Genomic DNA, 19,606 nt, shown 5'->3' with positions numbered 1-19,606 from the left:
GCAAAAAAAAAAAAAATCTTTGTTATCTCATTTACAAGCATTTTAGCTGGGAATGCTACTACTTTTATTTGAGGACAAACGGTCTTTAGATCAGAGAGAAAGAAAAAGAACCAAAACAAAAAAATACAGAAAAAAAAATGAAGGTGTACTTGGCAGCTATAGTTCAATCAAATGTTAACAAAAACAAGACATACAATAAATAAAACAGATTTCCATCTTGTATTTTACCATGGCTCTTTCCTAATGTCACGGCAAGGATATGTTTCATATGGCTATTGAATATAATATAATATAATATAATATAAGATAAGATAATATAATATAATATAATAGTCCAACTGAGCATTGGCTTTAGAGTTAATTGCACAATAAACATCCGCATGCAAACAACTGTGTATGAAAATCATACTTGTGTTTTTCATAAAAAAAAAAAAATCTCTACCAACTGAAAATAAGACATAACCAAAGCTGCTTTGTTTATTCACAGCTTCTAGACAGTTATTAATAATGACCTCTCATCAAGGCATCCTCAAGGCCATTGTTGCCTAGCTTACATCCTGTGTGCATATGTACAGACACATTTGGCAAGTTCCAACAGTACAGGCCTCTGATGTTCACAGAAGCTGGTGAATGAATGCCAATGTTCATTTGACACATCACCGCAATCAAGCTCCCAGGCCTGCAAAGAGACCTATAGTTAGTCAGGTTAATCTAAGGATGTTGAGAATTTGAAATATCCTCAGAAACTCTCCTATGTATTTGGCCTTCTTGCACCTTGGAGCGGAAATGAATATCATTTGGCACCTTGATCAAATCTCAGCGTCCCATCTGAAGAGGTCGTTTAATTCCCCCCGCAGGAGTGTGCCACCAGAGGGCCGCACAGTCTAAATAGACATTCCCTGCCAGACAGTTTATGGGTGGAATTCCAATTGAGAACTGAAGCAGAGCCTAACAGGTACGCTTTAGTCTGGCTGGAAAGAGTGAGCCTGCTCAGACAGTGGCCTTGATGCTCGGATGAGCAACCAACCCCAGCCTTACAGCCATCTACCTTGTAAATGGGAAGGTCGGCCAGCAACCAGCAGACGGCTTTGCCCAATTTCCACCTACCATAATGCTGGTTGTCGTTGTATTAGTGAAATAACTCCAATCAAATAAATAAATAAATATTGCCATCTACTTTGAATGGCTCAATATTATATATGGGTAAGCATTTTCCAGTCATCACTGCATTAACACTTGGCTGCTTCTCTTGGCATGAACCCACCTGAATTTTTCCCCAGGTACCTGTATATACTTTTTACTTCTTTTTGTCATTTGTTTTGAACACTGTTTTTAAAAACATGGTCGTGCAAACAGGTAACTGTTGTTGAGAGCTGGTAAACGAGTATCTGTTTCTACAGGGTAGATGAACCAATCAGAATCAAGCAAAATGTGTCACTTCAAAATGTTAAACTTTAGTTGAAACACGGTACCTCGATCAAACAGATCTACTCTCCAGACATATAAATGTGTACATGTATTACAGAACAAAAGATACAATTATTAAGTCATTGTGGAAGTTAAATGATCTGAGTATACTAATGGCACTGATAATCTTTTCATCAAATTTATGTCAAGCCAGGCAGAAGAATTAATATAGCAACAGTATGTACATACAGTGGCGTGATGTCTACATTATCCAAAACACGAGATCAAAAACATGAGAAATGTTTTTATCATACAGTGATATTTTTTTATGTGTGTAGAAAATCAATACTGTCTTATCAAGTACATGATCAACAGGCAACACAATGTGAACACGTTTGCGTTTTTCTTTTCCCAAGGATTTCCCAAGCTTTAATCACAGCCGACTTCCTTGGGATGCCTACCTTGGAATACAATCTACATATCTGCAGCTTTCCACTCCTCTTTTTCTTTTCTCTTCACCCTTGTGTATTAAGGCTCACAAACAACGCCGTTTCAGCTTTTGCATAATTTACGCTACATAGGATTGAATACTTGACAAAGAAACATACTGTATTCTCCACATTAGCAGAAAACAAAAACGTCAGCAGAGCATCAACCAGGATTTCTCATAGACAATGTTATTGTGAATTGTCTGACAATTTCCTGATGAAAAAGATGGAAGATAAGCACATGAAAGCATTCACTCCATGTCCATGTGCTTAAATGTCACTAATACACTGACATCAAGTATATGTCAAGTGAAACACCCCTACAGACTGTCCACGAAAGTACTTGCAGTTCAAATTATTTTTAGTATACTCTTCAATCTGGTAAATTGTGTTTGCATCTTTGGATTCTACGATGACCTTTCCTAAGCATACTGGGGCAAGGTCAGGTTTTTGCCCCTTACCTCACACCCAGGGTGCTAGATATCATCACTCAAATAAATAAGTGACATTTGCACTTCATGATGTGTGCCACTGGCACTACACTGGCCACAACACATCAGCCGTGGTCATATTGGCACCCTGTGGCGGACAGTGGCCTTTGAAGTTTGAGGCTGCAGCTGCTTTTCACGGCTAATAAAACAGCAACATTACATTTTCAATTTCTAATTTCTTCACTGTTCTTACTATAAGTTTATGCTGTGAATGGGAGATCTTGCTATTAAAAAAAGTGATGTCCATCTGAAATTATATGCAGAGCAAGCTATGAAAGTCTTCACCAAATGGACCCTGAAAAGAACCATTTAAAGCTAAATACGGAGCGGTGTCTCTGGTGCATGCAGTCTGGGTCCATACAGACCATTATAGTATCCATTATAGTTTTAAAAACATTTTACTTGGTTAGAAAAATTCTCAACTTTCATGTTCATGTACTTCAGTTTAGTGTTTTTTCTGTTCCCTTCCTGGAAGGTTTTTCATGTACTTCAGTTTAGTGTTTTTTCTGTGCCTTCCTGGAAGGTTTTTCATGTACTTCGGTTTAGTGTTTTTTTCTGTTCCCTTCCTGGAGGGTTTTTCATGTACTTCAGTTTAGTGTTTTTTCTGTTCCCTCCCTGGAGGGTTTTTCATGTACTTCAGTTTAGTGTTTTTTCTATTCCCTTCCTGGAGGGTTTTTCAAGTACTTCAGTTTAGTGTTTTTCCTGTTCCCTTCCTGGAGGGTTTTTCAAGTACTTCAGTTTAGTGTTTTTTCTGTTCCCTTCCTGGAAGGTTTTTCATGTACTTCAGTTTAGTGTTTTTTCCTGTGCCCTTCCTGGAAGGTTTTTCATGTACTTCAGTTTAGTGTTTTTTTTCTGTTCCCTTCCTGGAGGGTTTTTCATGTACTTCAGTTTAGTGTTTTTTCTGTTCCCTTCCTGTGGGGATGGGGGGGTGGTCATGTACTTCAGTTTAGTGATTTTTCTGTTCCCTTCCTGGAAGGTTTTTCATGTACTTCAGTTTAGTCGTTTTTCTGTTCCCTTCCTGGAAGGTTTTTCAAGTACTTCAGTTTAGTGTTTTTTTCTGTTCCCTTCCTGGGGGGGTGGTCATGTACTTCAGTTTAGTGATTTTTCTGTGCCTTCTTGGAAGGTTTTTCATGTACTTCAGTTTAGTGTTTTCTGTGCCCTTCCTGGAGGGTTTTCATGTACTTCAGTTTAGTGTTTTTTCTGTTCCCTCCCTGGAGGGTTTTTCATGTACTTCAGTTTAGTGTTTTTTCTGTTCCCTTCCTGGAGGGTTTTTCATGTACTTCAGTTTAGTGTTTTTTCTGTTCCCTTCCTGGAGGGTTTTTCATGTACTTCAGTTTAGTGTTTTTTCTGTTCCCTTCCTGGAGGGTTTTTCATGTACTTCAGTTTAGTGTTTTTTCTGTTCCCTCCCTGGAGGGTTTTTCATGTACTTCAGTTTAGTGTTTTTTCTGTTCCCTTCCTGGAGGGTTTTTCATGTACTTCAGTTTAGTGTTTTTTCTGTTCCCTTCCTGGAGGGTTTTTCAAGTACTTCAGTTTAGTGTTTTTTCTGTTCCCTTCCTGGAGGGTTTTTCATGTACTTCAGTTTAGTGTTTTTTCTGTGCCCTTCCTGGAGGGTTTTTCATGTACTTCAGTTTAGTGTTTTTTCTGTTCCCTTCCTGGAGGGTTTTTCATGTACTTCAGTTTAGTGTTTTTTCTGTTCCCTTCCTGGAGGGTTTTTCATGTACTTCAGTTTAGTGTTTTTTCTGTTCCCTTCCTGGAGGGTTTTTCATGTATTTCAGTTTAATGCATATGTACGTTGTACATTTAAGTAAACAAAACTAGGATGTTGTGCAAAACTACTTCAGCTCTGTAACAATATTGAGCCTGGATTAAATATTTTGTTCCAATATATTTCGGACAAAATCCATTCCAAGTGCTATGACCAGCATGTAGAGTGTATGTGTACTGTAGATAAGCAGGCATGGACAAGTGCCCTGGTACATAAAGGCTCTATGTGCTTCTTCAGACAATAGCCTGGCTCTTCAGAAATCCAATGTTATGGGCACTGTGAGGGACAACCAGGGGTATTAACAAGGGCCAGACTGCCTAAAGGGATAATGGTGAGGATGGAGAGAGAGACAGAGAAGGGACTAGAGAAGTATAGATTTGCAGACGAGGACAGAATCTGGCAAGGGGTTAGGTGAACAGGATATGTGATCATGCAATCTCTCGGTCAATCAGACAGGTAATCCTGAATATGTTTAATCAGCGATGTAGACAAATGTGATAAGGTTGTGTCTGGATGGGGTCAAATTACATTGTAGATGTAGGGTAGCATACTATGTCTAGCTCCTGGTATGTATACCCTATAGGCGTCTCCATGTCACAGACAGATGCTACATAATATAATATATCTGTAATTTGATAAAATTACACACCTAGGTATCAATACATGTACATGAAGTGACATTACTCATATACACGAAGAGTTATTGATAAAAACATAATTAATATACTTGCTGCACCGATATCTGCCTTAGTAACACATGTACATATATACATAATGTCCTGTATCCACCACTACAAATGGCTTCCATGGCATGCCAGTAGCTCACTGTTAGCACACTCTTAACAGGCTACTAGCACTCCACTTCTGTTCCTGCCTTGATCTGCAGAGGGTGTAGAATTACTGCACTGGTCTAATATGAGGTCAACTGTCACTTCTCCAGCCAGATAACCATTACAATTCCCCAACAGAGAGGCACACAACGGCCATTCAACATCACTTAATTCATAGTATAGTATACACTAAAATATACCTGAGATTATCACTGGCAGATGTCCTTGATTCACCTTCTTACAAGTACAGAAAACAAAAAATATAACCTGAGTTATTAAGTTATTTGGAAACAGACCAAATCTGATGTAATTGGTTACTCAATCAATCAATTTTTGTGTAATTTAAATGTGTAATCCTTTCGAGGCCACTGGATGTGCCATTCTAAAATAACCTGAATCCTGATGTCGCATGTCACAATCCCCCGCGATGCATCATCACAAAGACGAAGGTTTTGCTCTGTGGGGTCCTTTAAACATTTGATGTCTTCACTTCAAGACATTGCAAAAATCCAGTATTTACAGAACCATGTTATTTATTGACTGACAGCTGACATTCCTAGACAAAGTTAATGTTCCCATTGTAGTACAATCGCATCTCTCCCTCTTCAAATTCTTTCCTATTTTTCAAACTTCCTCTTTTGAAATATTTTTAGGATAACTAAACCTTCTTACAACAATGCCCATTTTGCATTAAACAAATAATTTTAAAATTTGCACAAAAAAAAAAAAGGATACCAAGAAATTTTAATTGTCTGTGCAAAGTGTATATGTATAAATGTACATATACACTACAGGTATGCTCCTTTACAAATAACCATCTATATTTCACACTTGCTTTGTCGATTCAGTTGAGCTGTACAAAAGTGCTATGCTAGTCACCAAAATATGCATGTTACACTTGTTCTTGTTACTGTAATGTTCTTGTTAGAGCTACATGTACTAGAGCCCTACCCCCCACATTGTTCTTCTAACGCAGAAATTTGACACCGACAGGCCTGGAATTGCTGGGGGGTCTGTCAGCTAAAAACCAAACTTCCCATCCCTCTGAACCTGACAGTCTGAGGGTCAGTCTTGAGGCCTGATGGCCCCCCCTCCGCCCCCCCACCCCCCCAGGGCTTGAAGGAGGTTGAGGGTAGAGAGAGACCTCAGGTACCCTCAAACGATGTTAAGTACCCAATATTGCTGCTCCTATCAGCCAAAGTCTTTCCAGCTACATAACTGTTGTAAAACAACATACAAATTGACATAAAATGACACCTTGCTTATAGGCAGAATTCAATCTTGCACAAGTGATATTAAGTCAAGTTCACCTCACAAACACATGTATATCAAATGATCGCAGTTATTTTCCCTCTCCTTTCTTACTTTGTCATCGTTAATAACCACACGGTACATGTAGCGGATTCTTTTAGACATTTTAACTTTTGTAGTGGTATGATCATTTAGATCTTTTTTAATGTACCTGGAACTACGACCAGCACGATCTGTCTGGTGGTTGGGGTGACAGTGGGTCAAATTTTTATGGGCCATTAAATTAACGAGGGGCCTGAACTGAAAACATTAACTTTTTGAGGGAGGACAAAGTTAATGTGAATATGGGCATACATGTTTTTTTGTTTTTCTTACATATTTCTACAATAGAAGAACTTACTTCGCTAAAACATACTCATGCACATGTACAAGTAAATGAAGACAATTAGTGAATGGTGTAATTTCAACACATTTTATGATACATACTACAGGTATACTGATCAAGTAAAACAAGTACATGTACACTTTCCTACATGTCTGGAATAGGAACCTATCAAACTGGACCAGCCAGGTTAAGCTGGAGTTGAACGTTCTGATTGAGAACAAACCCTTGCCTGTGGCAACAATTAACACTGGCAAAACAACATGCATACAAAAAGAGACAGAGAGAAAGAAAAAAACAAAACAAAACCCTCCAAAAAAACATCTTCAGCAAATATTTACCCCTCAGAGAAGAAGAGAAAAAGTCTCCGCCGTTGGTGAGGCATTGTCACAAATATGCGAAGAAGACCCCGAAGTGAACGTGTCAGTATCGCCCTTGTGTCCTGAACAACGGAGGGGCAGCAAGTATTTTTAACAAGGAATGCATCTGATGAAGCGAGAAGAGGCAGGGTAAACATGGTACATGGTATTTTAGTCACCTGACCAGCAGCTGACCAGTGTGAGGTGGTTCAGCAAGGTTTAAGGGCCTGTCCACTTCTTCCCCCCCCCCTCCCCCACACCTATCTTTATGCTATATCCATGTATATGCACAAGTACTCCTCAAGTAACAGGGGTTAGAAGATAGACCTCTCACACTCATCATATTTCACATGCTCCTTTTGACAGCTGGGGAGTGAAAACAGGGATGCTGAGAGATGTGCTTGGGTGGGGGTGGGTGGGGCTGGGCGGTGATGGTGTTCACGTATACTGTAATATGTACATGTGTACGATAAGCATTTGCATTCTGCCCATTTTCCCCAAGACATTGACATCTTGGACTGAAAACTCACAACTTACAGAATCGATGTGCATGTTGTCCACAATACGCTCACTACAAACGAACGTTAGAAATAACGTAAAACGTTTCGCACATGCATGTTTACAACTTAACAAAATGGGTCTATCTTGACCATCATTGCCAAAACCACAAGCGAACAAACTCCAGTGTTCAGGTAACATATGTGACCTTACATCTACCTGTAGCATCACTACATTACAGGTATATTGATTAATACAAACGATGTATCCACACCTGTCAAATATGTGGAATCCAAGGCTGTAAGTCAGTTTCATCACTTCTCTATTCCATCCGCCACTTCCTTTTTTTAGTGTCCTGAGGTAACAAAGGGAGCAGTGTTAAGGACCTGCCATTGTCAGACAAAGCGAGAAGCACTGGGTAGATCTTGTGGGTGTAATCCTGTTCGACGTCTTTCTGACCTGACCATCTACCCGTAATTAAAAATCCATTGCCCCCAGAAGCCAGTACATGCACACATCACATCCAGAAATTAGGTCAGACAGCTTATGAACAGTGAAGTGTGAGTTCCCCATGCAGCTTAATGCCTTAAACATTAATTGTTTTAACTAAAATTAAATTAAATGCAAAGGCTGTAAAGCAAACCCACATTCATCATCTTTTTGAAATGCTTTCTTTGGCTCTTTTGCCATACTTTACCAGACAACATATAATGTCCTAGTAGAAGAATACATGCAAATATAGGTGACATTTACGAAATTAAAATACCCATAAAGCACAAGCAGTAGTTATTTGAAGAACAAAATCATCTTGTACTCAACATACTTCAGCGTATTTCTGGACATTTCATGCTGAAATATTGACTGTAAAAGACGTTTAGTAATTGGGTTAGCGCTAAAAGTAGTCTTCACGAAAAGTCTTGGTGACTTTTTAAAGATTTTTAAAAAAGTTTTTCGAAGTGCATTAAAACCTAAGTCAGGTTAAAAATTTATTGCCAGATTGGTCCTAATGCAGTACAGTATATATATATATATATATATATATATAGAACTGTAGTCCTGTCTAGGAATTTAATACAAGGCTTAATTTACCCTCAAGACACTTAATATTAAACAACCACAGTCAGGTGTATAATAGATAATGTCCATGCATGCATTTGCCCACACAAATGTAGTGTGATGTCTATTTATATATAGATTTTTGCCACGACTACACAAATTGTTCTTTCAAACTGAAGTTTGTGGTGTAAAATGGAGCTCGGTGCATACTACTGCGGGGCATGTGGAGAGGCGAGATACTAAATAAACTATGACTTAATGCTAACAGGACCTAAATAGTGAACACACCTTTCAGTTTTTCACCTGTATGAAGTTCCGGTGCGAGTAACCGGTGGTGTTATTGTTGTCTGCCCTACCTATAAGGGGGGGGGGGGGGGTGCAGGGGGGCTTATACATCTAGCTGTTGACCAAATGAGTTGCACTGGGCCCCCTCACTGAACTTTAACTACCTACATTGTATACACGGTATACCAACATTTATACATTGTAACCTGACTGTACTCCATCAATCCCAGCAATCAACAAATATGCAGATTTTATTGATAGTGTTATTATACATGTACACCTGTCGGGAGAGGACATCAAAATGTATTTAGAGACTTAATTACATTTCGATTTTAAAACATGAACTTTAATCACAACAGTTTAAGGTGCAGATAAATGCAGGTATAGTTATATGATATCTGTTTCAAAAGGACATCACAATTTCAGTGGGGATCTAACTGCTAAAATAAGAAACTGGGACGTCCATTATATTGGCACTGCCCAAAGCTACTGACCACTTTATAGATGTTAACTTGCCAAAGTTGATCAGAAACTGTCGAAGCATGAAAACAATTTCAGTGTCACCTTAATTCACCTGCTTGCGTTATATACTGATGTTCCAGTGACCTAGCTCAGCTCTTCTCCCTCCCCTCTCTCCCAGCAAATACATTTTTATCTTAGGTGATACTGACAGAAGCACTATTCACTTAATTATTCATATGCTAGCAATACACATACTTCTAACACGAAATTTAATACATTGTCCAAGCTACCTGTACATATGGTGAAAAATAGTCAATCCATGCAGTTTTTTTTTAAGAAAACAGTAACTACCATGAATCCACTACGATATGAAAAGTTTTTTACTGGTATGAATTATTAATCTTGAAGACCCTCACACCGTAAAATCAATCTTCAGGACTTCCTTATTTCCATACAAAAATTGCCTTTTACATACATGTATGTGTATTACTTGAAAATGTTATAAATGTACATGTGACACTCTACAAATTTGGATGAGTAAAATACCTTGGCATGAAATGTTTATTAACGCTTTATGAAAATATTCTTTTCATTTTTTTTTTCTTCAAAAAATAACATGAAATTTAGGTAAACATCATCTGATTTTCAGTAATGAGCCAAGGAAACTAAATGAAAGATTATCTGATTTAAGTAGGAAAAAAATTATAAAGGTTAACATCATCCTAGAATGAAACCACATTTAGACGATTTTACAATTAAGCCCAACAAGGCAACTGAAAAATGAATCCATAGTATGACATTTAAAGAGTAAATATTAAATTACAGTAGATATGAAAAGATCAAACGTTAAATGTCACATACCTGTACCATACAAATCAGACGAGATGAACTATAGTATATATACCTGATGTGCTTAAGCAAGGTAATCCTTTTGAAGTAAAATCCACAATGAATGACTCGCAAGTAAAACAGGACACATTTTCACAGCCCACTTCAGAAAAAACTCAGAGATTCTGAGTTGCATGTACATGTAAAACCCAGCGAATCAAATTAACTGTCTACATGTAACTTGGAGGTGCTGCTTGTTGGTACACAATCCAGGTAAACACTCTTTCACCTGCCTGACGTAAATCTCATTAACACAGGTAGATCACAGGTGTAAAAACTGACAGGGAAAGCCAAGGCACTGTGAGGTCTTCAACTTAACAACACTGCAGACCTACATGTAACTGAATTTCAGCTTACAATTCGGATAGCTAGCGAACAAGAGAAACTCTGAATTAAGGCCACGCAATTTCAAAACTGGTACTGGTCTACTCAGGATGAATCATTCCCAGCTTGAATTCAAATTCCCAGCCAGCAGGTTGAAAAGCCCGCTAGCTACTGCCTGCTCAACTCGCTCACATGTGCGACTGGACTGGGACAGGCTTGGGGAGAAATTCATCAACTCTATATCTATTTATATCTACCTAGCATACTTGTGTAGTCTGTCTGTTTTAGAAGCAGATAGACCCAGCTATAACAGAATCTCCAGGCCTAAGCTCATGGCTGCATGCTGGTAAAAAAAACAAAGAACGGAGGGTACTTCTACTCTTGACACATAGTGAAAAAAACTGTCAAACACAACGGGAAAATTAATAACTGCAGGATGTATGCTTCTGACTGTAAACAGGCACCCAAGCGACAAAAGCATATTTCACCTACAGCAAGAGCGAATCCACCCCCCACCCCCCACCGGCTTCCCCGGGCTAACACCAACACTTTAGTACTTAATACTCATCAACAAAATCACTTCTTTCCACGCTCACCTGTGTACAACTGCACGCCAATTGATCAAGACTTTCTTTTTTTGGCCTTTGTTAACCACACACAGACAAAAACAACCCACATTAACCCAGTTAAGGTAATAACTACCCCTTAATTACCATTACATGTGTATATGCATCTGTTTTATTCATTAGTCTTTCAGCAATTTCTTAATTATAACTATTAATGTGTGTCCAGTCTGCAGTACAGCTGCTCCGGTCCTGATGTTAATACAAGCCTACAGTCTTGGTTCACCATTTTGGGAAGCAATTCTGTCCATGCTAGATGTACATGTACTTTACTTATCTGCATGTGTAAAAGGCATAGGTCCAGCCAGGGAATAGTCTCAGTGTCTTTGAGACGCCCTATTCTGACTAAGTTAACATGGGAGAGACAGGAAAAGTGAGAAAGACTGGAAAAGTAGGAGAAAACTGGAAATGAGACAGCCTGATTTCAAATTCTGGCTAAATCTACTTGTATGTTAAAAGGTAAACTATTAGAGGAGTAAAAGCACTCATCAGAGCACAGTATTATTTATTTATTTATTTAGATGTTACAGCCGGAGCAACCCTGGAAACAACAATTTTAAGCTGTGCAGGACATACTGTTCATTTCTTCTTGCAATTCACATTACTGTAAAATAGTTGGTGATTTTACATGGCACGTTTGTCCAGTAGTGAACAGCCAGCCCTTATTAAAATACTATGTGGTGAAGGATGTTGTCATTGTCCTGCTGCCTACATGCATTTCCAGACCTGATGTGCTACGTGAATTAGTTTGATCTGTACATAACCTCTTAATGTTGCACTAAAACAAAATTTTTAACTCATACCCCGGTCTTCAGGAACACTACATGACTGGAGTAAACTAGGCTGGGGAAGCACCACCCTTAGCGACACAGCATACATATACTTGTAAACTGCCTGACTAGAAGCTGCAGCTGAATCACCCGACACCTAGGTTACTATACATGCATTTTCATCAGTCAAGGGTTAAGAAGTTTTCAGAAGATGATATTAGCACTCAATTTTGACATAAGACACCAGAACATGGTAACAAGGGGGCCTCCGTGGCTCAGTCGGTTAACGTGCTAGCGCAGTGTAATGACCCAGGAGTCTCTCATCAATGCGATCACTGTGAGTTCAAGTCCAGCTCATGCTGGCTTCCTCTCCGGCCGTAAGTGGGTAGGTCTGGCAGCAACCTACGGATGGTCGTGGGTTTCCCTCGGGCTGTGCCCTGTTTCCACCCACCATAATGCTGGCCGCTGTCGTATAAGTGAAATATTCTTGAGCACAGCGTAAAACATAAATCAATTAAATAAATAAATAAATCAAATAAATAAGACGGTAACAATAAACCATGTTTTAGGGAGGATTCCTCACCACCACCACCCCACCCCACCCGATATATACCCCTTATCCTTTCTGTACATACTGTTCACAGTACTCCCGTTTCTCCAATGATTTCACCCATTCCAACAGCACAGGACGAGAAATGCTAATAGTCTTACACCATAATTCTACGCACATAGTTCACAGTGAGTACATGTACATGAATGGTCACAACTAATACACCAACAACCGACAAGCCTTTCCTTCGTGTACTATACATGTACATGTCCATCCCCTTACAGCTTCTACATGTACATGTCCATCCTCTTACAGCTTCTACATGTACTTGTCCATCCTATAACAGCTTCTACATGTACATGTCCATCCCCTTACAGCTTCAACATGTACGTGTCCATCCTCTTACAGCTTCTACATGTACGTGTCCATCCTATAACAGCTTCTACATGTACATGTCCATCCTCTTACAGCTTCTACATGTACGTGTCTATCCTCTTATAGCTTCTACATGTACGTGTCCATCCTATAATAGCTTCTACATGTACGTGTCCATCCTCTTACAGTTTCTACATGTACGTGTCCACCCTCTTACAGCTTCTACATGTACATGTCCATCCTATAACAGCTTCTACATGTACATGTCCATCCTCTTACAGCTTCTACATGTACGTGTCCATCCTCTTATAGCTTCTACATGTACGTGTCCATCCTATAATAGCTTCTACATGTACGTGTCCATCCTCTTACAGTTTCTACATGTACGTGTCCATCCTCTTACAGCTTCTACATGTACATGTCCATCCTCTTACAGCTTCTACATGTACGTGTCCATCCTCTTACAGTTTCTACATGTACGTGTCCATCCTCTTACAGTTTCTACATGTACTTGTCCATCCTCTTACAGCTTCTACATGTACGTGTCCATCCTCTTATAGCTTCTACATGTACGTGTCCATCCTATAACAGCTTCTACATGTACATGTCCATCCCCTTACAGCTTCTACATGTACGTGTCCATCCTCTTACAGCTTCTACATGTACGTGTCCATCCTATAACAGCTTCTACATGTACGTGTCCATCCTCTTATAGCTTCTACATGTACATGTCCATCCTATAACAGCTTCTACATGTGCGTGTCCATCCTCTTACAGCTTCTACATGTACGTGTCCATCCTCTTACAGCTTCTACATGTACGTGTCCATCCTCTTACAGCTTCTACATGTACGTGTCCATCCTCTTACAGCTTCTACATGTACATGTCCATCCTATAACAGCTTCTACATGTACGTGTCCATCCTCTTACAGCTTCTACATGAACGCCCATGTCATACCTGTGCATCACCTTCCACCTGCATCATGATGCCCATACCCCATTTACATTTCCACATACACGTATATGATGGCCACAGGAAATAATGACAAAGTCTTTGATGCGATTAACCACACTGACCTGCTTCTACATGTACATACAAAAAGGGATAGGCTACTGACTTGATACCCATACAAAAATTGTAGAATACATGTGTATATGTGTAGAGGGACTGGGCCGTTGTCTAGCCTTTAGATCAATATGACACTGAAGGTGTGGGTTCAATACCAACCATGGCCAGGGGATTTATAGATTCACCCCCTATCACTGCTTATGGGCCCTGGTCACCATGTAGGGCTTTTTTTTTTTTTTTGGGATTGTTTGTATTGTCTATACTGTTGGCTGACCATCACTTGTCTACCACAAATTGTATCGCCATGTTGCACGCAGAGATTCTATATGTAAGTGCAATTAAATGAGTCATAATTACCAGTATTCAGTATATGTTTAATTAAACACACAGACATAACGAGGAATGACGGCAACTACATAGACACATAGACAAGTTTAATATGTGATTAAATCAGTCCTAGGTATGGATCCGACAGAATGCAAATTTCAAAATGCACCCCAGCCAGATTCATATGCACATTATGCCAAACACCTGCACAATACTGGTATGTGTGGATGCACTGAAGGGCAGGACTGATTGACACATGGATCAACCTACACTCCTAGAGGTAGGATTCTAGGATCTAGGATCTACTAGGATTCTAGGATAAACCTGAGCTACAGTGTACTAGGATAAACCTGAGTTACTAGGATTCTAGGATAAACCTGAGTTACTAGGATTCTAGGATAAACCTGAGCTACAGTGTACTAGGATAAACCTGAGCTACTAGGATTCTAGGATAAACCTGAGTTACTAGGATTCTAGGAGAAACCTGAGTTACTAGGATTCTAGGATAAACCTGAGCTACAGTGTCCTAAGATAAACCTGAGTTACTAGGATTCTAGGATAAACCTAAGTTACTAGGATTCTAGGATAAACCTGAGTTACCAGGATTCTAGGATAAACCTGAGCTACAGTGTATTAAGATAAACCTGAGTTACCAGGATTCTAGGATAAACCTGAGCTACAGTGTCCTAAGATAAACCTGAGTTACTAGGATTCTAGGATAAACCTGAGCTACTAGGATTCTAGGATAAACCTGAGCTACAGTGTACTAAGATAAACCTGAGTTACTAGGATTCTAGGATAAACCTAAGTTACTAGGATTCTAGGATAAACCTGAGCTACAGTGTACTAAGATAAACCTGAGTTACTAGGATTCTAGGATAAACCTGAGCTACAGTGTACTAAGATAAACCTAAGTTACCAGGATTCTAGGATAAACCTGAGCTACATGTACACCTAAACAACTTTTTAACTAGATTTAATTTTATAACTTCATGGCACAATTCACATATTACAAAGTAAAAACCTTTTTATTTGTACAGTGTGGCCAGTTAAGATGATTAAGGTGGAAGATGACAGCCAATTCAATCAGCACTGGAAATCACCTGTGCCTAGATTTCATATTTCACAGCATCCTCAAAGAAGAAGTGGTTATTTCTGGGAAATCAAATTTTTTAACTCACCATAAATCTGTATTTGCCAGACTTCTTCACTCCTAGGCAACAACACCATAACAGTAATTCCTTGTTAGTCGACATTCTCACAAAACTAAGTGCAAATTAGATGATGATAGAAGTAATGAGGAGAGCTTTTCAGTGCATGCCTTCTCTCTTGGGAGCCCGGTAAAGAAGTAAAGTTAACATCTAACCAAGTCACTGGTTGGTCAGATCAAAGGAGGTCTCGCTTACAGGTGCTCTCAGATGGCACTAAGAATTACAAACAAGCCTCTGCAATGACAACGCCGGACAAAGGACAAAGGGCCGCGGCATGCATATCCTCTCATAAAAAGCCACGTGTCTAACTCGGATTCCAATAAACACGGGTAAAGCGGTACCGATCTATTACCAAGAACAAAGGACAGAGCTACAGGTTGATACCAGACACAGTCCCGTTCCACAATGGCTGCTGAAAGAACCTGGCCAAACAACGGGCACAAGACCAGCAGGTGCCTAGCCTCGGGGCTGCATACTACACAAAGGGTAATCAAGCTGTGTATACCCTCAACACTTTTGTTGATGAGCCGATCAAGGGAAATAAAAAAAAAATCACTAAAGTTTTGTCCCGTTGGTGCCCAGTAGAGCATGACCTTAAGAGGGTATTCATCCCACCCATGGAGAAATGGGTGAGGATAACAGGGCCCCCAAAGCAACAATTTGTAAGTTAGAGATCACTGGGACAGATTTACTGAAATCTATTTACATGTACATGTAGATGTAAAACTGAAACACATGAAAAACCCCAGGGATGCAAAGTGTAAAATCGTATCCAATGCGGAAAACTAACTGTTTTTGAAATTTACAACAATTTCGTGAATCTCAAAAATATAGCTTCATTTCCCAAACAGACCATTATCTCAACTTTCATAATAGCTTCTCATTTAGGACCTAAATATCCTTGTATGCATATCCAAAAATATTTTGCCACTAAAAGTCCGACTCTTGAAACAAACAGTACATAAAATGTGTTTTTATGAATAAAAGGGCTAAACCTTGGTATTTTCAGTGGCCTGCTCTTTCCTCTCTAGCTAAGAGTGAGGGTTCCATATAAAAGTGAAGTGTTTGCACAAAAGTGCTGCTGTCAAAGAATAAAGTACATAAACAAACACAAACATCAACACTATGTCAACCTTCACACCACACACGGTGTACATTTACATGTATACTACATTTATCATCTACCGCCTTACAGAATGTCTTTCAAATCCACATATTACATGTACATGTGTGGTCGTTTAACAAAGCAATTTCTGGCTTTAGGGTGAGCTGTAATAAAAATTTACCTCTTAAATATATGTATCAAATCGTAAACATTTATACTGCTCATTCTGTGCATGCCGACTGGTACATAAATTCAGTTTGATTAAGCATCAAGCTTTCAATATTTCGTTTTTCAAGAACGATTGAAGTTTAATCACCAAAGTTTTCACTGCCCATGCATTCAGTGCTACATAGTTCACACATTCAGCAAAGTTTGAGTATTGAGCTTTAAAAAATTGTTTTGTAACGCAGACAATTAAAACTTGTAACCCAACATGGCTTTGAAACACAGCCCTGGGCAAAGGAGAATGCATGCAGCTCTAGAAGTCCCACATGAATACCATCCACGTGAAGTGGAGAGTCTGCAGTTCATTAATGCGTTCAGGTCAGCCTGAGTTATTTACCAGCCTAAACCAAACTTACAAGTACATGCAACTGTACCTCCTCTTACTAACCCAGTGACTCACGTCCTACACATACATGACATATGTTACAGCAGTCCACATGCTAGCTCTTTCTTTACTTGCTAACTGTGTAAGGTCTTTTCATCTACATCTACTTAAAGTATTAGCATCGTACTCTTAAACTCTGTATTCATAGCTCAGGTATAATGCCCTGGCAACTTCATTTCTTCTTTGAAACAGGCATAATTTCCATGAACTTTTCTTTTTTCCAGAGAGTACCACATCATTTTTTATCAATTTTAAATGCAAATGGTATATCTATTTATACTCAGGTTGCCCATATTTTGATTTACATGTATTCACATGTACATTCACCAAATCAATTTGTTTCATCTTTTTTTTTAACGGGAAAATGTAGTAAATGGGAGACAGGAACAAGAAAAAACATGTGTATAGCCTACATGTATGTGTACTTATAATGATGTACAAGTAACTGTAAACCAAAACCATCAAACATCCATGTTTTTAAGGACTAATCCTGGCCCTCTACTAAATTAGTCGTCTCCCTCCAGAGACTCCTGGAAAACAAAATGAGGAAGGAGAAGTGAAAACATTACAACTACTGGAGGTCAGAACCTCCAAATGTTGTGCATATCAAGTTTCAGAGCTGTAATACATACACTCCTTCCTGTCTGACCCCATAAACCATGGACTGAAAACCCAAGGTTGCAATGTAGAGTAGAGATAAAATACCAGTACATGGCGGCTCATTCTCATTAACTACCTGGGGGGTGGGGGAGTGGAGGTGGAGGATAGCAAAGTCTGAGAACAATGATGAAAGCAAAAGTTACATTATCAAACACAAAACTACTGAAAGCAAATATGTAACACCATCTGGCATCAGGGAAGAGCCAACTAAAAAAACTTTAGTAAACGGCAAGCAATGGAAAAAAGGCAATTCCATAAATGTCCTGTGTGTCATATTGGTCGCATTGTCTAAACTCTCAGCTTTTCTGAGTAACTCTGTTGGGAATGAAAGGCTTCTGAGACCATTTGACCACATAAGCAAAAACCTGTTTACTTGACGCTAGCCGTGTTGGGGTGTCCAAATCTACAACCTATACACATACATGTACAACTAGAGTATTGAACCACGAGTTAAGGCTGAATATCTGGTTGTACAACTAGAGTATTGAACCATGAGTTAAGGCTGAATATCTGGTTGTACAACTAGAGTACTGAACCGTGAGTTAAGGCTGAATATCTGGTTGTACAACTAGAGTATTGAACCGTGAGTTAAGGCTGAATATCTGGTTGTACAACTAGAGTATTGAACTGCGAGTTAAGGCTGAATATCTGGTTGTACAACTAGAGTATTGAACTGCGAGTTAAGGCTGAATATCTGGTTGTACAACTAGAGTACTGAACCGTGAGTTAAGGCTGAATATCTGGTTGTACAACTAGAGTATTGAACTGCGAGTTAAGGCTGAATATCTGGTTGTACAACTAGAGTACTGAACCGTGAGTTAAGGCTGAATATCTGGTTTTATTGTGTGAGTAATTAGTCCCAATGAAGGTTCCTTGTTAACTTACTCTTAATCTGCACATGGCCATAGGTTTTCCCCTGGGCTCTGCCCGATTTCCTTCCAATCAATGAGCAAAAAAACAAGAGAAAAACTTGCTGGAAGACACATACCAGATTGACCTTCAAATTCCAAACACTATCAACTTACATATTCCAGGTGATGGTAATGATGCTGATGAGTTATCTGGTTTGATTGATGGCCACGAAGTTCTACATGTGTCATCTATCCTGATACATACACTGCCAGAGAAACATCATTTACTCCAGGTAAAACTCTGAGAATTAGCCAGATGTGCCCTTAGACCAGCCTCCTTTTCAATGTCATACAAAAACGTCACCTGTCATCACATTCCTCTTAATCCTGGGGTACTTATTTGTCTGCATCCTCTCGCGCACTGCTTGGGTAATTACAATGAACAGATAACTGTCTCTGTTCAAAGACAATTGATACTTTTTACTTTTGTCAGCATTATCTCACTGCTTTGAGAAAACTATTAACACAAAGGAACAGTTAACCCTGTTTAAATAGAATTATCACTTATTCAAATCCAAGGAACAAGGCTTGCCTTATGCTAAAAGGTATGCAAGGGCAGTAACGTCAATATGTCATAACCTGAAACATGGGTCACTCTATGACATTATGGTATTTAACAGAAGGTGGAATCCACAGCAATGCAGTTGTCCTGAACAGAATGTTTCTCTTCAGGAAATATGCACTATAATGAGCACGGGCAAAATGTCCATGTTCGTTAGCAAAGTCGTTTATCACGCAGCGTATCCAAACCAGATTCAGACGTTCGATCAAAATGTAATGGCAGGTAAAATCCAACAAGTGTAATATTGTTACGTATCACTCCATTACAATCAGGTAAATATCTGCATCTGTATTGCGTCACACTGATCAATTTCAACCAGCATAATTAGTAAGTAATTTTCAGTTCGT

At 39.2% G+C, this 19,606-nt stretch overlaps 1 protein-coding gene across 2 annotated transcripts in view; it reads right to left on the bottom strand.

The window, feature by feature from the left end:
* Window positions 1-19,606, bottom strand: part of LOC135477476 (uncharacterized) — a 104,963-nt gene that overhangs the window by 45,233 nt on the left and 40,124 nt on the right. Inside the window, exon 1 of one of the 2 annotated variants that reach the window (XM_064757594.1) lies at window positions 10,179-10,495. The exons of the other annotated variant lie outside the window; for it this stretch is intronic. The gene's annotated coding sequence lies outside the window, so the exon portion shown is untranslated. Of the gene's footprint in view, window positions 1-10,178; window positions 10,496-19,606 lie in introns of those variants that run through there. 2 annotated transcript variants of the gene reach the window in all.

Source organism: Liolophura sinensis, chromosome 11, assembly GCF_032854445.1.
Source record: "Liolophura sinensis isolate JHLJ2023 chromosome 11, CUHK_Ljap_v2, whole genome shotgun sequence".
NCBI classification, from domain to species: Eukaryota; Metazoa; Mollusca; class Polyplacophora; order Chitonida; family Chitonidae; genus Liolophura; species Liolophura sinensis.
Note: the sequence above shows the minus strand (reverse complement) of the source record. Positions and strands in the feature narration are given on the sequence as shown.